Below are 20,628 nucleotides of genomic sequence, written 5' to 3' on the forward strand. Positions count from 1 at the left end.
GGTGAAGTACAAACTCAAAATGTAGAGATGTATTCAATTACATTCAAATCAATATTCTATTATTGATGCAGATAAAGAAAGTTGTATAGTGTCTCGATATGTGCATTATATTATAGACTTGTGATTTAATATTCTATACTGCTGGGTCTTAGCTGAATGGGCTACACGTGTTCCTTTATATAATTGTAGTTCTCATACAGTTGAATATATCACAATTTTGATGAACGATTTAAAAATCGTTATGGATAAAATGCAGTAAAATATATCCACAGCAAACAGCAATCGCCGCTAATTAGTGTATTGCATTTCCAGTTAGTGTATTGAAAACAAAACCTGGGTTTTACCTGACAACCAATCGAATTTTCTTGTAATGGCAACATCATATGGGGTACTGAGCATGCGCAAATTGTAAAAATGTGTAGAATAGAAACTCTGTGGTATCTCATTTGATAGTCATATTGTGTAAATGGTATGCTTAGCCTGAGTCGCTCGGCCTATCTCGAACAAAATCGCCATGCGTAGCTGTTGAAAAACGAGAGAATTCGCCGTACTATCACGGCAATTTTTGACACGAAGATATAGTGATGATGACGCTGTGCGCTGGAGGGTTAATATAGTGAGCTTAAATTGTGAAAGCACTTGGAGAAACATTTTAGTTTTATACTGAGGTTCTCACAAGATTACATTCGAACCGACTCCTATAGTGCCTGAAGCATGTCTGACTCTGACCTATTTTGCTATGTGATAATTCTAGTACAAAGGAAATCACAGGATATCCCGGAAAAAGCGGGTTCTAAAGAATGTGGTGATGTTTTACAATGTTGCAACCATCATGCAGTATTAGATGAGAACGCCACGTCGTTTAGCTATAATTTGCAGAAAACCATATGTCGTTTGATAACCTTTGTGAAGATATGATAGGATATAAAATCGGTTGCAGGATAAACTTTGCAATTTTCTGTAAACTTCATCAGTAGACCAGGTTATAAATGAAGCACCACTAATAAAAAGAGAAAAATTTTGTGAAGGAAAAAGCCTGTAACCTGATAACTTTCCTGTGAGGGCGCTCAAGGATGTACTTTAACACCCGCCCGAACGCCAGGGGCGTGTAACTTTGCCGTCGGGTAGGTACATTTTCAAAAGAATGCACGTGATCGAAGACCTTGCAGAGATGTTATGGTCTGATACCCGTATTGAATTCGCAGCTCTCATGTCCCATATCTCACTAGACGTTTAAATCCACTCTTATTTTGGGTGTTAGCGTTGTTGTTTGTCATTTTTATGCAATTTGATATGATATTACATGATGATCTGATAAAAATGTTGTTCAAACTATGCTTTCACTTTTCCTATACTCAAATATTCCCCTATTTTATTTCCATTTTATTACTCTCGGCTTTAAGTCATTGCCGTCCATTAGTTGATGTTTGCGACTTATAATGGTTTCATGAAATTCAAAAAGGTGCTGCAGGCTTATTGACACACTTTCTTAGTTAGGTTTATAAATTGCGACAGGGCATCATGAAACATCATTTTCCATGATGTGTTTTGATTTCCAAGGCAAATCGAATATGTTTATCCTAACAGTATCCTTCAAAATACAGGTAAGAGACAATTAATAATATCCTAAAAATAGAGATGCAATTTCAGCTGACTTCAAGCTGTTTAACAAAATAATCTTAAACTTTATACGAGCCCACTTAGAAGTCGCAGCATATGATGAGATACAAAGCGAGATTATGGGTCTGCTGTTCAGGTCTCTTGAGCATATCATATTGTTGGTCGAGACCTTGAGACACTTGTTATTCTACCTGCTGAATATCTTTTTAAATGTGAATTTTCAGTAAATCAATGACTACAAAATATGCTTAGATATAGAGTAAATCGATTGATATTGGCGCGCTTTTCAAAAGACGTCATGATTGCACATGAAATTCAAAGGAATCAAGAAATAAATGACATCAATGGGTAAATGCTGAGGAATTAAGGACTGGCCAGATACGCCAGATAGCAATGCTCCGTTGTTCCAACGTTGTTTCAACATATTTCGAATGTTATGCCAACGTTGACTGTCTGTCGTTGGAGCAACGTTGTATTTTTTTGCTCATTGACCCAACGTTGCCTCACCGTCACCGTCATCCAACCAATTTTGCTCCCTGGGCAACCGTCTGCCAACGTACCTATCCGTCTGCCTTGGACAACCGTCTGCCCATGATACCTAAAATACATCCTTGTCATTTGACATTTTAATGAGTTAAGAGAAGGGAAAGAGTAAGCTCCCTTACATGTCTTCTGCATACAGCTTGCATACTACTTAGGATATCCACAAATGCCAAAAGTACTTCAGTTCAAAATTGTAATTCTAATCCAAAAATTGTCATAACACTGGGAGTCAACTTGTCGAGTTTCCAACAGTTGCAAACAACAATGTAGGCTATGCTGCATCATACATGTATTTTACAAAATTAAGTTTGTAGTTCTATTTCAAGTGTTGCAAAAAGTCACATGTCCATGAAATTTTAAGTGCTGCACTGATGAAGATGTTGCATTCTGGATGCTGAAATTTGATTCTTGCAAGAGTGAATCCAATGAATCATCCTGTAGGGTAGGCCTAGCTATAAGCTTACTTAGAAAAATGTCCGTCTGCATTTCTCTGTACGCCGAAAATTGGTCAAGCTCTTCATCTGACAACGATTCAACGATACAACGGCAGTTAGAGAAGTCTCAGCAAACACGGCATATGCTCCCAAACGACTGAATTTGTTTCTTGGTGTTTGAAGTTCATGTAAAAGTGCGGCACCGGTTGCGTCGCCAGAGTGTGTTGGTCTTGTAAATCACAATCGTACTCGGGAATCGTACTTGACAATCTCATACCCAGCGACAACGTTCGTGTTTCCTACTTAATACGCCATATTTTTCCAACAAGGGGGCGGAGGCGTGCAATGGAACGAAATGAAACCAGATTGCATCATGAGTGATGTAAACTACACAATGGACAAATTTTCAATGAAATGGGACAAATATTCAAGGTCATGTGACACACAATCTATCAACATATCAATTTGTAAGCGCTCTTTAGCAAAGTCATAGTTCATTGAATTTACAACCGTATGACAAAACCGGTGAAATCAGTAACTTTTTGCACAAGGTTTGCAATTTAAAGAGAATTGGCAATTGCTCATTCTATATGCTAGTATATGGGATAATATAAGTGTGCTCTTGCATTTAATGACATAAAATTGGAAAAATATTGTAAGGAACACTTGAGGTTTTGACTTTTAAAATCTAGATTTTGGTCAAAAAGTCTGCTTAAATAGGTAATTTGCAGCATTTTTTTCACATTCGCGTCGCTATAAAAATTGAATCGCGTCATCTGTTGACAAATGATAAAGATTGATTTTAGGGGGAAGTGTTAGCTTTCGTTAGATATAAAGAAAATTCTGATTGGATGGAGGGAACACTTGAGGTTTTGGAAAAACCCAACTTCAGATATATATTTTCCACTAGATCTCATATAATACAATATAATGCACGCGTACTAAGATGTTGATGTGTCTCATATACGAGCTCCGCATCGCAGGGGAGTGCATTAGGCGCATCAACATCCCAGTACAAGTGCATTATTTTCATTTCTCGAGCATCAGGTGATACGCATTTGGTAACCTATTTCATACACGAGAAAAAATCCCAGATTTTTGCTATTTTTGTAACAATATTGTCATTAACTGTTGGGAGATACAAACACCAAACCGGGGAAAAATGAACTTGTCCGAAAGTACTACTCGTAGTACGCGGAGTGCGCGCCCGTGCATTAGACATAATCAATGCATAGTTCGTATTTCTCTAACGTTTGTTCTGATTGGTTATCGCTATCTAAGAGTGTTTGAAAGAGGATTAAAATAATGAAAATTATTAATTTAAACTTCAACACTACTTGTTTATTTCGCTTACCGGGAGCGCTTTCGAGGAACTTCCTCGTCATCAGCCGATGTTGTTAGCTCTGATGTTTTCTCGGACACGGCTAGAGACCAACCTGATGAGGTGACATCACACTTGATGACGTCACCGAAGTCGGAAGATTCCTGCCCCTGGTGCCGCTGGTTTTGATCAGGTTGTCCCACACAGGATCTAGTTCCAATTCTGTGTCTCGGTTCAATGAAGGTCCCGGTTGTTTGATCTGGATAGCTTCCAGGACCCTCCTGGGAAATTCTTTTGTTTCTTTCTCCAGTACTTTTACGTTGTCCCAGTCTATTTGGTGCGTGTTTTTGCTCGCTTTTACATGTTCCTGTACCGCCGATTTAGAGCCATTCGCTTTCGACTTGTGCTTTGCAAGTCGCTTTTCTAGCTTCCTGTCCGACTCTCCGATGTATGGGGCGTGACAATCAGCACATGCAATTTTGTAGACTGTTCCCGACTGTTTCAACATCAACCATGTCTTTCGGGGAGACCATGGTCTGACGTAATGTCTGATGTGGTTTGAATGCGGTTGGCACACCTGCTGTGTTAAACGCTCTACGTAGACGTTCAGAGGTTCCTTCAATGAAGGCCCTACTCGTGGACTCGGACACAGTTTCCTGTGATTTAGATTTATCTTTCTTTTCACGAGCACGTAAGAAAGTCCAATCTGTATCCGTAACTACGGAGCGTTGACTTAATGTGCGATACCTCCTCTTCCTTGTCCGATGGATCCGTCACTATTTCACTTCTGTGAATCAACGTTCTGACCACGCTTAATTTCTGTTCCAGAGGGTGGTGCGACTCAAAACTCAAGTATTGGTCAGTGTGTGTAGCTTTCTGAAGATTTTGATCTTCACACTGCCGTCGCTAACCCGCACGATTAACGTATCGAGGAAAGGAAGTTGCCCGTCTTCCTCTTCCTCCCTGGTGAATTGAATGTTCTTATCCTGCCTGTTGATGTGGCTGGTAATTCTTCCACGTGTGCGGTCTTTAACACACAGAATGTATCGTCGACATATCGAAGAAACAACCGCAGCAGGTGAGGAGCTGATGACAAAGCTTTCCTTTCGAAGAATTCCATGTACGCGTTGGCCACCAACGGGCTACAGGGGCTTCCCATCGCGCATCCATCTTTCTGCTGGTAAAACTTCCTCTGAATACAAAAAAAAGGTGGTGTTCAGGCAAAATTCAAGTAGTTGGATAACACTGTCCACATCTAGATTTTCTGCTGTATCTTTCTTCCAGGTGTCATCACTTTCCAATAAATCGCGAACCACCGTAAGGGCCTCGTTCACCGGTATAGAGGTGAATAGAGCTGGCACATCGAACGACACAATAGACTCATCAGGCTCTAATTTGAGATCTTTAATTCTTTCAACAAACGCCTGAGTATTTGTGATGTGATGATCCGTATTACCTATAAGCGGGGAGAGGATTTCTGCGACAAACCGAGCGAGATTGTAAGTTACTGCACCAATGCTCGAGACAATTGGCCTGATGGGTGCACCGGCTTTGTGGATCTTAATCAGTCCGTAAAATCTTGGGACATCCGCTACCGTTGGATATAATTTCCAATATGTCTTGTTGTCTATGACACCCTGCTCTTTTAGTTCTTTCAAGAGCTTAATGAGCTTGCTTTGGAACTTTTGAGTTGGATCTTTTTTTAACTCTTCGTAGACTTTCTGATCTTGAAGTAAAACCGAGGCTTTTTCTTCGTAATCTGAACTGTTAATTACCACAGTTGCTCTACCTTTATCCGCAGGTAATATCTGAATGCGAGTGTCTTTCTTAAGTGAGTCTATTGCTGACCGTTCTTTCTTGGATATATTGCTAGGCTAGGATTAAAATATATTAATAGGCTTTGTTTCGGATTCCTTTGATCTACATTTGCAATCTTCATCTATTTTTTCATATTTAAATAATCAGTTTATTTTCTAGATTAATGCGTGCCTTTGTTTCATTCAAAATGTGTTTAAATGCCCAATCATCTATATAATAATAGTATGTGACTGATTGTTGTTAATATTACCAAAATAATGGCTTGAATGCAATTGACAATGGAAAAAGAAAAGACACCTGATCAATGCTAGAAATCAGTACTGCTCATTATAATAATCCACGTATCAGTATGTTAAGTAATGTTAAGTCAAGGACGCAATAAAATAAAAATTATTATCTCTCCACGAGCATTCTCAACTTATTTGGTCAAGGTACTCTGCTATAATAGTACCTGTCTCTCACATTGTAATGTCATGCATGTAGTATGACGTCTTAAATATGAAAATACAATGGATTCAAGATTTGCCTTGAACTTTCAAGACCTTGGGATATAAAATCATTATTTTATATGATTATTGAATAATGATGTTATTCACAACAAGGAAGTTTGACATTTGAATCTAACCTTAAATACCGTGTTGGAATAAGCTACAAAAATATTATGTTCTAGGATTATTTCGTGGGGTTAGTGAAAAAATGTCGTGTCTGCATTTTCGTTCTTTTGCTAGAGAATCTTTTTTTTGTTTAATTGTTTGTGCTTAAGTTTTGGTTTTAAACTTTTATTATTTATTTAAAATTTAGGTATAATTGCTTTTAAGAACATTGTGTATTAATACATGTATTTATAATCCATTAATAACACAAAATGTCGAAAATACCTATTACATTGTATTTATAACTTTTATATCTTTACAGGTAATTTCAAATCTAGTGATTCAATATTGATGAATTTCTCCATCTAAGGAATAAGATTATTTTACAACGTATATTTAACGTGTCATGGAATTAATGGTAAGTGAAAAACACGATTATTTTGTTATTGATCATTTAATATGTATTACAATGATTACCGATAAAGTTAATGCTTTAAATTAATAAAAACATAATTTTTTACTAGGTTCGCCGTCGCAAATAAAGGAGACAAATAGAAAAAGTGATCTCGCCTGGGAATCGAACCCAAGACCTCAGCTTTACATGACCTGTGCCTTAATCGCTTGGCCACGGAAGCTTCGCGATTAGGCTGGTTGCAATTCGAACCTATATATAAGCATTGATAAGCGGTCACTTAAAGTAGCCCTTGGTCGCTAGGGCCGTAAATGCGAGAAATAAATTTCCACCCTCCATGTAGAGAAATTATAACATGGAAAAACAGTGGTATAATCGACGGGAATTTCGTGTACCAGAACGTAATTAAAATTGCACAAATTTTTGCTAAACGTATTAATTTGCAAGAATATTTTTTTACATAAACAATATGTAGCCAAAATCTTAAGTTGTGGGGATGAAGCTGTGGATCACGAAATGCCCTTTTAATGATATCTCATAACCAAAATTTATAAATGATCCGCGTGTATTAACGCAACAACAACAACAACGCTTATAATATTTTATATGGAAATTACAAGTAATTATTTATTGACCTTACACAACGTGGTAATTCTATAAGCTTTACTACTTGGATTCACTATTAAATTAAATCCGCTGAGAGATGTTATTTAACAAATTGGTGGACGTCAGTTGTATAAATTTTCCACAACAATTTCCGATAAGACCCAAACAGTTATCCGTAAGATACAATTTGCATTTTTTCCCGAATGTTTGTAATTGATTTGGCTCCTTTGATAAGAAGTTTCTTTCATTTGGCCTGTGATTATGACACATTGATCAGTAAATGTATTTTTTTAAATTTCTGATTATAAGTTTTATTTTGGGTTTTTTATTGAGTGTTTTGCTTATTAAATGAGCTTGGTAATTATACAGCCTGTCTCAAAAAACATTGTGCAAGTAAAAAGCGCCCTCTCTGGCAATTAAACAATACCGTTGTGACATGATACTTACATCAACGTCAAGGGCGTTGTCTCAGCTCTCAAATGCCGCTTGTTCTGTTCAATTTGCTTGTTTTAATCTCGAGGTATGTTTAGTTAAAGACGAAAGGGTAAAATCACAATTGTGCCACTTTTACTACATGTACTAGGGAAGAGGGCTTATATGTAACAGTGATAGCATCAAGTTTATCAAGAGTTCCTTCGTAAAATCAAAAGAATGTATCAATTACACAATACAAAAATTTTCTGACTGTTTTTACTGTTTTATCATGATGCAGGAATGATGATTCTCCTTTTCCACTTAAAAGAGATTAAAAGATAAATAAATATTTCACATTCTGCTGTAAAAATTATATATTATGTGCATGTCAATGATTTTATCATGGTAAATACTGTTCTCTTAGTCACTTCAGACATGTTAAAAGGCAAACAAATATTGCGCACTTATACATGTAGGTTATAGGTTAATGAACGCGTATTACTTGTTGGGAGAGATATTAGACAAAATAATGCACGCGCGCTGATGTTGTTGCGTCTAATGCATGCGCCCCGAAAGGGAGTGCATTAGACGCATCAACATCAGCTATCATTGATTTACATGTACACATCTCTCTTCCCTAGTAAAAGTGGCACAATTGTGATTTTACCCTTTCGTGGTTAAATAAATATATCTCGAAACTGGAACAAGCAAATTGAACAGAACAAACGGCATTTGAGAGCTAAGACTGCGCCCGTGACGTTGATGTAAGCATCTTGTCACAACGGTATATTCCAATTGCCAAAGAGGGCGCTTTTCACTTGCACAATTTTTTTCGAGACAGGCTGTATACGAGTAAATTTGATAGTATAAAATACGTTTGGAATACCATTTTATGAAAACGTGGTCCAAACATTCTTATTGAAAGATGTTATAGTTCTCACTGTATAACGATAAAAATCATTACTACGCCACCTGAACTTCATTGAATTTTTTTAAATCTAACTAAATAAAATAAAAACAAGTCATAATATACACGAGAATCAAGCACAAAACACATGGCGGTAACTATAGACTTCTAACTTTCAACGAGCTCAATTCGATCATTCGAATTTTACCCTTTTCATATAAAAAATTCAACTCGCTGAGATAATATTTTAGCGCAGGTAGGTAGGAGTGTGTATGTTTGAAGGCAATCAATATTCTATACCCTTTAAAGTATTTTAACTTGGTTCCTGAAATATGCAGATCAATGTTAATACAATTCAATCTAAATAGTGGTAGTAACAAACAACATTGCTTTAAAAAAAAAGGCTTTTATAATTTTATAACATTAAAATGTTTATAATGTAAATCAAAGCCTAACAATGCGAGTTTATTTATTTAACACATGGAGCCTATTAGGCCGTCTTAATTTAATAGTTTGTTGCAAACCCCTCCCATCGGAAAGGTGGTAGGTCACACTTGTTTAGCTACTAAGCACAAAGGATGGGTCTAAGATTAGCTTAAGGCATTTGGTCGCTCATATTTTGATCCTTTCAGTGCACCGGGAAAACAAAGTGTATGTTTTGTACACTTGTAAGTTGTACTGCAAGTGTGTGGCATACGTTTGATCGGAGTTTTTTTTGGGTATGCTGTTGTTGCTGTTGTTGTTGTATGTGGTGGTGGTGGTTTCCTTTTGTTTTGATTTTTATGAGCAATATATGCCACATTAAAAATATCATGGATTGCCAAACTTGTTCAAGTTCTAAACAATCATAATATTCAACTGATAATTACATTATTGAAATCAAATTCATCGGTGCAAGTTTGTATATAAAAGAATAGTTCTAAATAATGTTGCTTCCTGATCTGCCCAGACCTCAAGTTGATAATAATTTTGAATAAATGGTCATACAGTGATTGGAAATTGACAATAAATCTGAATTTCACCATCATTTTGCATGTCCGTTGCTACTGTTATCATTGCTGCTACCTCCGTTGTATTGTTATTCATAGTCCTGCCATTAAGTCATTCTGAAATGGCCGCAACCGATAACGGCGAGTGAGAGAATTTCCACTCGCCATAGACACTAAATATCGCATGGTACGAATCACCATGATCACCCAAATTACATTTAAGTTTCAGCACTTTCAATGTATTCATTAACCTTAATTCCTTGAAACGAAAGAGAGGGTAACCAACAGTCCATACATGTTTCATATTGGTATGAATGAGAGTGATTCGACCACTGTATACTACTAGAGAGTGATTTGACCACTCGCCTATAGCATCATGCTCGCGAGCGATTGACCACTCGCCTTTACAATCTAGAAGGCAAGGCCTGCGACTCACTTGTTATTCACCATATTTTGCTTGATTTTGTCACATATAGAATCGTCATGTGATACGTAAATTAATGAAAATTGCGACTAATATTATATGTATAAAGTAATGTCCTTAAGGATTCAAACCATTAAAAAATTAAAATGGCGAATTAGTAAGGGCAATTCGTCGTCCGTATTCCATAGTGGCGTATAGTGGGCGCCGCGAATAAACAACTTTTCGAGAAAATCGGGTTTGAAGAAATGCCAATTTAAAATCGAGTTGTGTAAATCAGACATTCATTATATTTTGTAAATGATGTGAAATTTTTGTAGTAAACTAAATATATTTTATTGTTATATATTTTTCAAAAGAAATAAATACATACTATTGCTGGCAAACTGACAATAAAACTATACGTCACTATGGAAAACGAACAAAACGCAATACCCTAACCTTACGTTAACCGTACGCCACCTCGGTCGCCGTGTAATCCCTATGGCGTTACTTTTCGTCGTTCGTATTCCATAGTGGCGTATAGGTCCGATACGCGTACGCCACTATGACATACGATGTTTTTCATTTTTGCCGATATTTCATAATTATAAAATGTGTATAAAAAGTGGCGTATGGTCGATACGCCACTATGGAATACGAAAAATGTCACTTTGTAACTATACGCCACATTTAATTAATTAATTACTAATTAATTAGCTAATTATAACTGATGAGACTTAGAAAAAATGAAAGAGAACATCATTAAAGACATATGTGCCAATTTTCAAAAAAAATGACCAAAAATCACTATACGCCACTATGGAATACAGCCGACGAATTCAGCCGGAACACTGAGGTTTATATAAAACTTCCTCTTTGAATTTTATTGTTCAAAACTATAGAATAGTATATAAGCTGCAGCCCTGGGACTCATATATATTCATAAAGTAATGTTCTTATCTGAACATTTTCTTTAATCATGTTCATGTCAGTCAAATGAGCCTTGAAATTCCACAGAGGAACAGTTCGAAATTGGCTATAATGCGTAGATTGTAAATCAAATGTCATCGTGTATGAGAGAAATGATTGCTTCTAGATATTTTATACGTGTACACAACACATATATAACATATTTAGATAATTCTAGTCTCAAAACTTACAGATAATAAATTATTATGTTTTAGTTTTATGGGAATCGGATGACCCTAACTCGTCTCCCCAGCTGAGCTTGTTTATTTTTTAGGTTGACAGGATTTCAATAATTACAATTTTCACATTTCCCAGACGACTGCGCGTATACACAGTATTTTACTGATACAGTTTGCCATAAGTATTCAATAAGTAACAACGTCACTGTTCAACAAATTTCCTAAGGTACTCTTTAAAGTATCCGTAAAGTAACATAATATTAGGTATTATACATAGGCTAGACGATCAGTGAAGATGATCAGTAATTTAACTAAACCATAATGTTATCCATTGTTGTTTACAAAATATCGCGCTGTATCAGTCTCCGTCTTGTTTGTCTTTCTCTAAAACCATTTGATATCTGATCGTACTATCCAGCTTGCCCAAGAGAGAACAGCTGAGTTTACACATAATACAGACATAAATAGGAACATGAAAAGGAGAGGTAACATGAGTAGGCTACGCCGTCGTACCGCTGTAATATGGAGAGGTAACAGACATGTTTAATGGGTAGTTCAACTAATTTGTTATTGGATTCTGCAGATGAAATTAGCATACATGTTTCACGTTTTGACACATAAGGAGAATATATTATTACATCACTGATCATTACTTAAAGGATGCCTTATACCCGGGCCTTTAATATGGGGAAAATAGACGTAAATGTTACTGGAAGTGGGAATAAATCTTTTTGTCGGGGGGGGGGGGAGGGCATTGAGGGTGCAAAGTGAATTTCAGGGTGGCGAAATCAACAAATTTTGCACAAAATTGCTGCCAAAAGTGTAAATTTTTGTAATTTTGGGTTTTTACTGGGGGATGGAACAGGGGGGTTCTGACTGGGGACCCTTCATGCCCCTTGAAACACTGGGTGCTAGTGTTTTTCTATTTTGAAAGGTTAATGTTTGATTTATAGCCTAAATGTTACGTTCTTCTCGTAATTTTATATTATTGTGTTGGTGATATCTCAAGAAAGGATATTAGCAAATTTTACTATGTAATCCGCCACTCATTGTTTTTCCAGCAAACAGTTTAATTAGTGCCAAGTATGGTATCTCTATCCATTACCCATTTAGAAAACTTTTAGAAAACTACATAAATTGCCAAGTACCTGTAAATGACGTTAATGTAATACAACTTGCTGGCTATAGATCAATATTACGGTCATAACTGTTTAGCCTTACCAAAAGCAATTTAAAATATTGGTGAACACATAATTTACGGGCAACTATATTATTTCCAAAGTGAGATTCCTTTCCTACATGCTTAAAGGAATACGTATATTCATGGAATTATATAGCTGTCTATGATATACCTGTTCAAGTGAAATGGGAATCTATTTACACATGATAATGGCGATTTGTATCCATTATTGAATGTCAGTTATAGCAGATCTTCTACTTAAATAACGCCGACAATGTACTCCTGATAATAACATTATTCACTTCGAATAATGCTATTCATTAGAACGTCATCTTTCATCATCTACATTCTAGGATAAGTCGGGTAGCGAGACATTGTTGATGTCTTGCCTGGAGAGTGCTTCCCTGACTCCGTCTGCCCATCTTCTTCATGGTCTTCCTCCTGCCGTATAGTTTCTGGCGACTCTCTGAAGTATTTCCCTTCTTTCAATTTTACCCAGTGAAATCCACTGTGAACTTGAAGACAATTGCATTGCAGATTTGACTCCTTTCCGGCCTGTTCCGCCACTATGCCTTGTGTTCCTATTAATGCTTGTTCAAAATGCAACATACTGTCTGTAATTCCTGGCCTTTTTCTTCGGTTTGGCCTTGTAGTAGGGGCAACTCAGGGGGAGAGGGGAAGTTTCTTACTGATTCGATGTCTGTATATAACCTATTCATTCATTCATTCATTCATTCATTCATTCATTCATTCATTCATTCATTCATTCATTCATTCATTCATTCATTCATTCATTCATAGTATAACTTATAGTATCGACTTTGAAAGCACGTCTTCGTGTAACAAGACGGAGGGATTAGAGGAATCGAGTTTCTTGCCTAGTTTAGTCACCCGAGGTCTGGATCACTTTGCGCTTGGAACTTTTTTTCAATTGGTCATATCTCAAGTAGAGCAGCTAACTACATGAAATAAACGGTAGTATGAAAGAGGTATTGTCCATATCAGATTTGAAAAGAAATCAATAGTAGTTTGATGGATATATCGTTTCTATTTTTTCTATTTATGTTATTTTGTTTTTGGGACACCCTATAGAATCGGTTGTGGAAATAATTATTTCAACGAATAGCGTTACATCTTAGGTATTATACCATTAACCCATTATTTTTCATGATTGTGGCTTTAAGGAGCACTTCAAAAGATCTGTCAAGACACGTACTTTCGCGACAGTTTTATCTTAATGTAACCAAGTTATGTAAATGACAGTGTAGATAAGTAATCTACAATCAAAGGCACTTAGTACTAGTAGTTAGACTAGAATTCTAACAATTTTTTAGCACTTTCCGCCTAACAAAAACGTCTTTCTATGAATAAAGTTCACATTATTGGTATAGTCATTAATAACATTAAGTCATTTTAACTTGGTTCCTAAATTATGCAGGTACGTTGAAAAATCAATGTTGATACAATTCTGTCAGATTGATTTTGATCTAATTAGTGGTAGTGAGGATTATTACAAAAAACACTGCTCAGGAAAAAGCCTTTTATGTCAGATTGAAATGTTAATAAATTACAGCTTAACAATCCGAGTTTCACGATACTTTATAGCACACCTGGAGCCTTTTACGTGATCTGCATTTTGCTTCATTTGATATTTTGATAAAACAAAAACCTTAATAGACATTATGTTGATTATTTTGTTACATCAGTATAAAAAAGACGCCCAGTCTTCGCGTAGAAAGTAATAATGTTGTAGCTCTGCGTAATGTTTGACTCTATATTTGCAAAAAGAACATAAGTTGGAGTCAACATACCCAAATTTAAACAAATTATGATTAGTACCAATATATATGGATAATTTTGTGTGGTATTAAGGGAAATTTTATTTCAGCACAGACAACAGTTGTGGAGTTACAGTCAAAAATGAGGAAAACCAATATTTGATCAATAAATCAATAACTGTTTCTTTGAGTTGCTGAATTCTCAGTACAGTATTTGTAGTCCTTGCCCCTATAATATACACGTCTTACTTGTCACCAATGTGCTAAAATTTTTGAGAAAAATGCAAAAATAGGCACACAATTGGCCAGGGGTGTAGTACCCCCTTATTGTAATTTTAAAAATAACTAATATATCGACATCGTAGTAAATTCAAACCATTTCAAACAATTTAAATGGGGAATTAGTAAGGGCAATTCATCCCGAACACTGAGGTTTATATAAAACTTCCTCTTTGAATTGTATTGTTCAAAAATGGAATATATTATATACGCTGCAGCCCTGGGACTTATATATATTTATAAAATAATGTTCTTATCTGATCATTTCCTCAATCATGTTCATGTCAGTAAAATGAGCCTCTAAATTCCGCAGAGGAATATTTCTTAATTGGCTATAATGTGTAGGTTGTAAATCGAATGTCATATCCTGTATAAGGGTGATGATTGGCTCTAGACATTTTATACCTTTACATATCATATATTTATAGATAATTCTAGTTTCAAAACACAAAGAATAATAACATGTTTTAGATTTATGAACCGAGAAGCCAGGCATACGATCTCTTTTGTTTTATGATACATATTTCGCCTGACTTTTAGTCTACATCATGAAATTGTGAATCTGGAAATAGCAATACCAATGTTCTACATTGTTCTTGAGGTACTTTTAAAAATAACATACAAAACAAATAACATGATTATTGAAATAATGTAGAGCATTTTGACAATCAGTGAAGATGATCAGTAATTCAACTTAACCATGTGATAATTATTATTGTTTTCAAAATATCGCGCTGTATCAGTCTCCGTCTTGTTTGTCTTTCTCTAAAACCATTTGATATCTGATCGTACGAGTCAGCTTGCCCAAGAGAGAACAGCTGAGTTTACACATAATAAAGGACATGTATTATAGGAACATGAAAAGGAAAAGTAAATGAGTTGGACACCGTCGTGCAGCTGTAATGCACATATCAAATGCAACCCCGGCCCCTGGGGACCCGGGGATGGTCCGGGACTTGACATCATGTGACCCGGATTTGACTCAAAATGTATCCCGGGGAGCCGGGTGTTGGCGGGACTGGTATAAGACTTGACGTCGGCCAAAACCCGGGAAAGTGGGCCGGGACTTTACCCGAGCCGGGCCGGGATTATGTCGTAACTTACCCGGGGTTTTCCAACCAGTAAAATGGGCCGTGGTTTGCTAGTAAGGCTGTCCACATTTATGGGTCAGGGAATCCTATCACTTGGCCGTACTTGAGCCGTGGATGTATATTGATAATCCACTGAGTCGCCACATTAATGTTACTGTTCATATAAATCCATTCCAAAAACAAAATCTTGGCTGTTGTTCCAAATTTTGCCATGTAGTAGTTCATGTATCTGCTATTTAGCGGGGCTCTAAAGTTAACATGTTTAACCAGATCACACTGGCTTCTTGACATGCACGTTCAAACGAGAGCCTGATATACGCTTTATGCCAAATGTATTGGTTTTAACCACCCGCCGAGAGTAAAGTTTTAAATTATTAGGCCTACACTCAAAAACAAAACAGACCGTGATAATAAAAGAATCCATGATACTTTTGTGACATCTGCGATCGACTGCTACATGGCCATAATACTTAATAGAAGAATAGATACTATAGGTAGTGTATATACATGTTCTTTATAAACTCTCCAGCTGTATTTTTCTTCTTTAAAAAAATAATTATAGGGTAAATACGCCTATTCTCGGTCACTTAAGAAACAACCCGCTCTATTTCTTGCGTAAATGATTATAAAAGTTAGCTATATGGGAACGTGCATTCCACACAACACCCCGTTTAACATACCCTGCATGACATCTTCTATTGAACTTGTATTGGAAGTATAAGGTCAAAAGGTCAAAGTTGGCGACACTTGAACTCCTATTCTCGGTCACTAAACTCCTATTCTCGGTCACCGTATAGTTTTTCTATACCTATTCTCGGTCACTCTCTTTTGGAAGCCTGGTTGATCGGTATGATGCGGTTTTGATAACTTAAACCCATAATAAAAGACGTGTGCAGTATTCTCATATATATTGACAAGGAGGGATCCTTTCAAAACGGTTTATTGGCAAAAATTTTCGTATCATCCGATCGGGGTCCGAGTCGGTCCTATTTTGTGGGAGCGCACAGCGTAATGCGGTGGCACGCCCGACTAGTCCAGGAGCAAGAACACGCAAGGCCCTAAATAAGGAGTTCGTTTACCCCCACTACATACGGGGATTTGCCATTTGGTCTAGTACCAATTGGTCTAATATCCATTTCGTCTACATCCATTTCGTCTAAACCCATTAGGTCTATATCCACTACGTCCAATAATCATTTGGTCCTTTAACCATTTGGACCGATAACCATTTGGTCCGATAACCATTTAGTCTAATAACCAATAAGTCTAAAACCATTTAGTCTAACAACCATTTAGTCTAATACTCATTTGGTCTATAACCAATAGGTCTAATAGCCATTTGGTCTAATACCCATTTGGTCTACACACCATTTAGTCTTACAAGCATTTAGTTTATTAATAAATAGACGAAATGGTTTTAGACTAATTGGTTATTAGACCATACGAGTATTAGACCTAACGGTTATTAGTCCAAACGGTTATTAGACCAAATGGTTATTAAAGAAATATTAGACCAAATGGTTATTAGGCTATATGGTTAGTAGACATACCGGTTATTAGACCAAACAATACTAGACTAAATGGACATTAGACTATATGATTATTAGACTAAGTGGCAATTAGCCTTTTTGGTAATAGACCTATTGAATATAGACTAAACGGGAATTAGACGAAATGGTATTAGACCAAATGGCAATAGACCCTACATACAAGTTTGACACCATAGGTAGTTAGTATGGACCCTCTAGATCACTGCTAAGTAGGTAGTGGTCTCAAATTGTGGTAACACTTTTTTTACAGGTCATTTTATATATGGACGTATAATCACATAAAATCACAAAAAATAGGGCAAAATTAAAGGGGTAGGGGAGATATAAATTCCCATAACTCAACTTTTACTTATAATAATGAATTAAATTTGGTATGACTATGTAGCTAATTGATTGTTCTAACTTTCTAGTATTATTTGAAAGCAAACCTAGGTTTCATTAGATCATGATTGGAAGTGGCCAGTCCATACACTAGTGGAAAATGAGATTTTTCACAACAATGCGTAGGGTGGGTGTTTTTATGGCACTGGCTTCAAATTTTACTATTGTGCCAATTTCTATTTTCAAAATTAATTAAGCTCCATTTTTTAATTTTGTTTTTAATATCAAGCATATCTAGGCAAACATTGATGTTCTGGTTCAAATATTTATATAAGTGCATGTTTGCGTGCATGTTGGTTTGTGTTGTGTAGGTTTGGGGTAGGTGGGGTGTGTATGTGGGGGTGGGGTGGGTGTGTATAGGGTTCGGGGTTGGGGTGTTTTACGTGTCTTAATATGTCACTCAGCTGAACTATATAAGTTCCATTAACAAAATTTGTTTGGTAAGTTACCATTCATGTAATATTTTGAATATTAATATGTGCGGGGTGAGATCAACCACTGCTTGTCAGGAAAATAGACTGAAAATGTAAAAAATAGTTACTTTTCCACATGTAGCAGCGCGTGTAACAATATTAAGGGGTAGGGGAAATATAAACCATCATAATTCAACTTCAACTCATGATAATAAATTCATTTTGGAATTAATATGTAGCTAATTGATTGTTCAAATGTTTTAGTATTATTTTAAAGCAAAACAAACATTATTTGTCAGGTAGATAGACATAAAATGTGAGAAAAGGTTAATTTTTCATGTATAACCATGTCAAATATGGTATTATTAAGGGTTAGGGAAATAAAACCACCATAACTCAACCTTTACTCATAATAATGAATTCATTTTGGTATCAACATGTAGCTAAATGATTGTTTTAACTTTCCAGTATTAATAAAAAAAAAAAAAACCATCAGGTCTACATAAAGTGTGAAAAATGTTAATTTTCCAATGTGTAACAGTGTAAAATATGACAATATTAAGGGGTAGGGACGTACAATCCAACATAACTCGATGTTTATTCATTATAATTTATTCATTTTGGCATCAAAACATAGCTATTTGGTTCTTGTAATCTTTTAAAGCAAAATGACCATTAGTTGTTAGCTGTATAGACTTAAAAATGTAAAAAATATCAATTTTTCAAGTGTAGAAGCGTAAAATATGACAATATTAAGGGTAAGGGACATACAAATCACCAAAACACAGGTCTTACTGATGAAAATGAATTCATTTTGGTAACAATATGTAGCTAATTGATAGTTCCAACTTTCTAGTATTATTTTAAAAGCAATTAAACCATTAGTTGTCAGCTAGATAGACATAAAATATACGAAAATGTTAATATTCCATTCCATTCAAATCACCAAAACTCAAGTTTTGCGGATGAAAATGAATTCATTTTGGTATCAATATGTAGCTAATTGGTTGTTCTAACTTTCTAGCAATTATTTTAAAAGCAATTTTAAAAGCAATTTTAAAAACCATTAGTTGTCAGGTAGATAGACATAAAATGTGAAAAAAGGGTTAATTTCCATGTGTAGCAACATAAAATAATAACAATATTAAGGGGTAGGGGACATACAAATCACCAAAACTCACGTTTTACTGATGAAAATGAATTCATTTTGGTATCAATACCACTGGACAACATACCTTAGGGGGCGCCAAATTGACCAATTTAGCATCCAAGCGATGAAAGTCAAATTTTTGCGCTACGGGCACCTAAACAGCGCCCTCACGAATTTCAGCCGACAATTTCGCCTCCTTACCAGTTCCGGCCTTGATATTATTCCGACAGCCTGTCACTAATTCACAATCGATTTGAAACATTTTTTGAATAGATTTTTAATGTTGAGGTCCTACTCTGTTGTTCCCATAAAAACAAGCACGATTCACTTGAATTTAGTACCCACGAGAGGCTGATACATTTTGCTCAGGCGCTAGTTTTAACCGGAACTATACAAGGTTACACTAAATACGGAAGGATTTAGTGTTGTGCCCCCTTGAAGAATAGCACAATAGCGCTAATAGCACGCTATAAGGTCTAGGTCATTTTAAGAACACCACAATAGCGCTAATAGCACCCCTCCAAGTGTACAAGAATTCAAAAATAACATTATTGCGATAATAACGCGCTATATGCCCCCTAAGGCCAAAACAATTTCCTGAGCACAATAGCACTAATAGCACGCTATAAGGCCTAACCATTTTAAGAATAGCACCATAGCGCTAATAGCACGCTATAAGGTCTAACCATAAGAATATCACAACAGCGCTAATAACACCCCTCCAAATAATAGGAGAACTCAAAAATAGCATAACCATGATAACTGCGCTAATAATATATTAACATTTAAAGCTATTTTTAATGTCCCTAATGGTTTTTTCTAAGTCCTCAAAAAATAACACTGTCAATTGCACAAATAGCACACCCATGAAAATAGCGGTGCTATTTGTGCTAACATGTATATAAAGTAATGACAAAATTGCGCTAATAGCACGTGTAGGCCCGAGGAGATAGTGTATGTTATCTGCGCAAGTCAGGTATAGCGCCTTTCTCGGACCAGGGCAGGAACCATTTTTGCCGACAGAAATGTGACATTGTTGACCCAATTTTTCCGACCGAAAAAGCTCGAAAATACGACAGGGTAGGGGATGGGTAAGGGGTAGAGGAGGGGAGGGGCGGGCGGTCACAAATAATTTCTCCTCGCTCATTTGTATTCGACAAATGGCTATAATAGGCCTGCAGAGCAAAATGCAACACTTCTCATGTGCTCATGCATGATCATTTGTAGGACACATGGCAACAACAATGTCAACATAGCTCATACTAGGGAACACTGACCGAGAATAGGAATGCCAACGGAATTCGTATGCCTATTATCGGACACCCCTGTTTCTATGGGAATTTACATAAACACAACACCCAGGCCCGTACGCAGGGGGGTGCGGGGGGTGCGACCGCACCTCCCCAAATTTGCAAAAGTATACAAAAAGTCCCAAAATTTGAGAATTTGCGAGCGTAGCGAGCAAAAAAATCAGGTTTTTTACGCTTTTTTGGTCAAAAAAGGTCCAAATTTGGGGAAGAAAGTCCACTTTTCACAAAATCGCCCCCCCCCCTTGGGAAAAAAGTCCACTTTTTCAAAATCAGCACCCACCAAAAAAA

At 36.3% G+C, this 20,628-nt stretch overlaps 1 protein-coding gene across 2 annotated transcripts in view; it reads left to right on the plus strand.

The window, feature by feature from the left end:
* Positions 1 to 6,656: 6,656 nt before the first annotated feature.
* The window catches only part of LOC140155734 (dual specificity calcium/calmodulin-dependent 3',5'-cyclic nucleotide phosphodiesterase 1A-like), a 399,762-nt gene continuing 385,790 nt past the window's right edge, over positions 6,657 to 20,628 (plus strand). For both annotated transcript variants that reach the window (XM_072178672.1, XM_072178673.1), the window contains exon 1: positions 6,657 to 6,747. The gene's annotated coding sequence lies outside the window, so the exon portion shown is untranslated. The remainder of the gene's footprint in view (positions 6,748 to 20,628) is intronic.

This window comes from Amphiura filiformis, chromosome 6, assembly GCF_039555335.1.
Source record: "Amphiura filiformis chromosome 6, Afil_fr2py, whole genome shotgun sequence".
Classification (NCBI taxonomy): Eukaryota; Metazoa; Echinodermata; class Ophiuroidea; order Amphilepidida; family Amphiuridae; genus Amphiura; species Amphiura filiformis.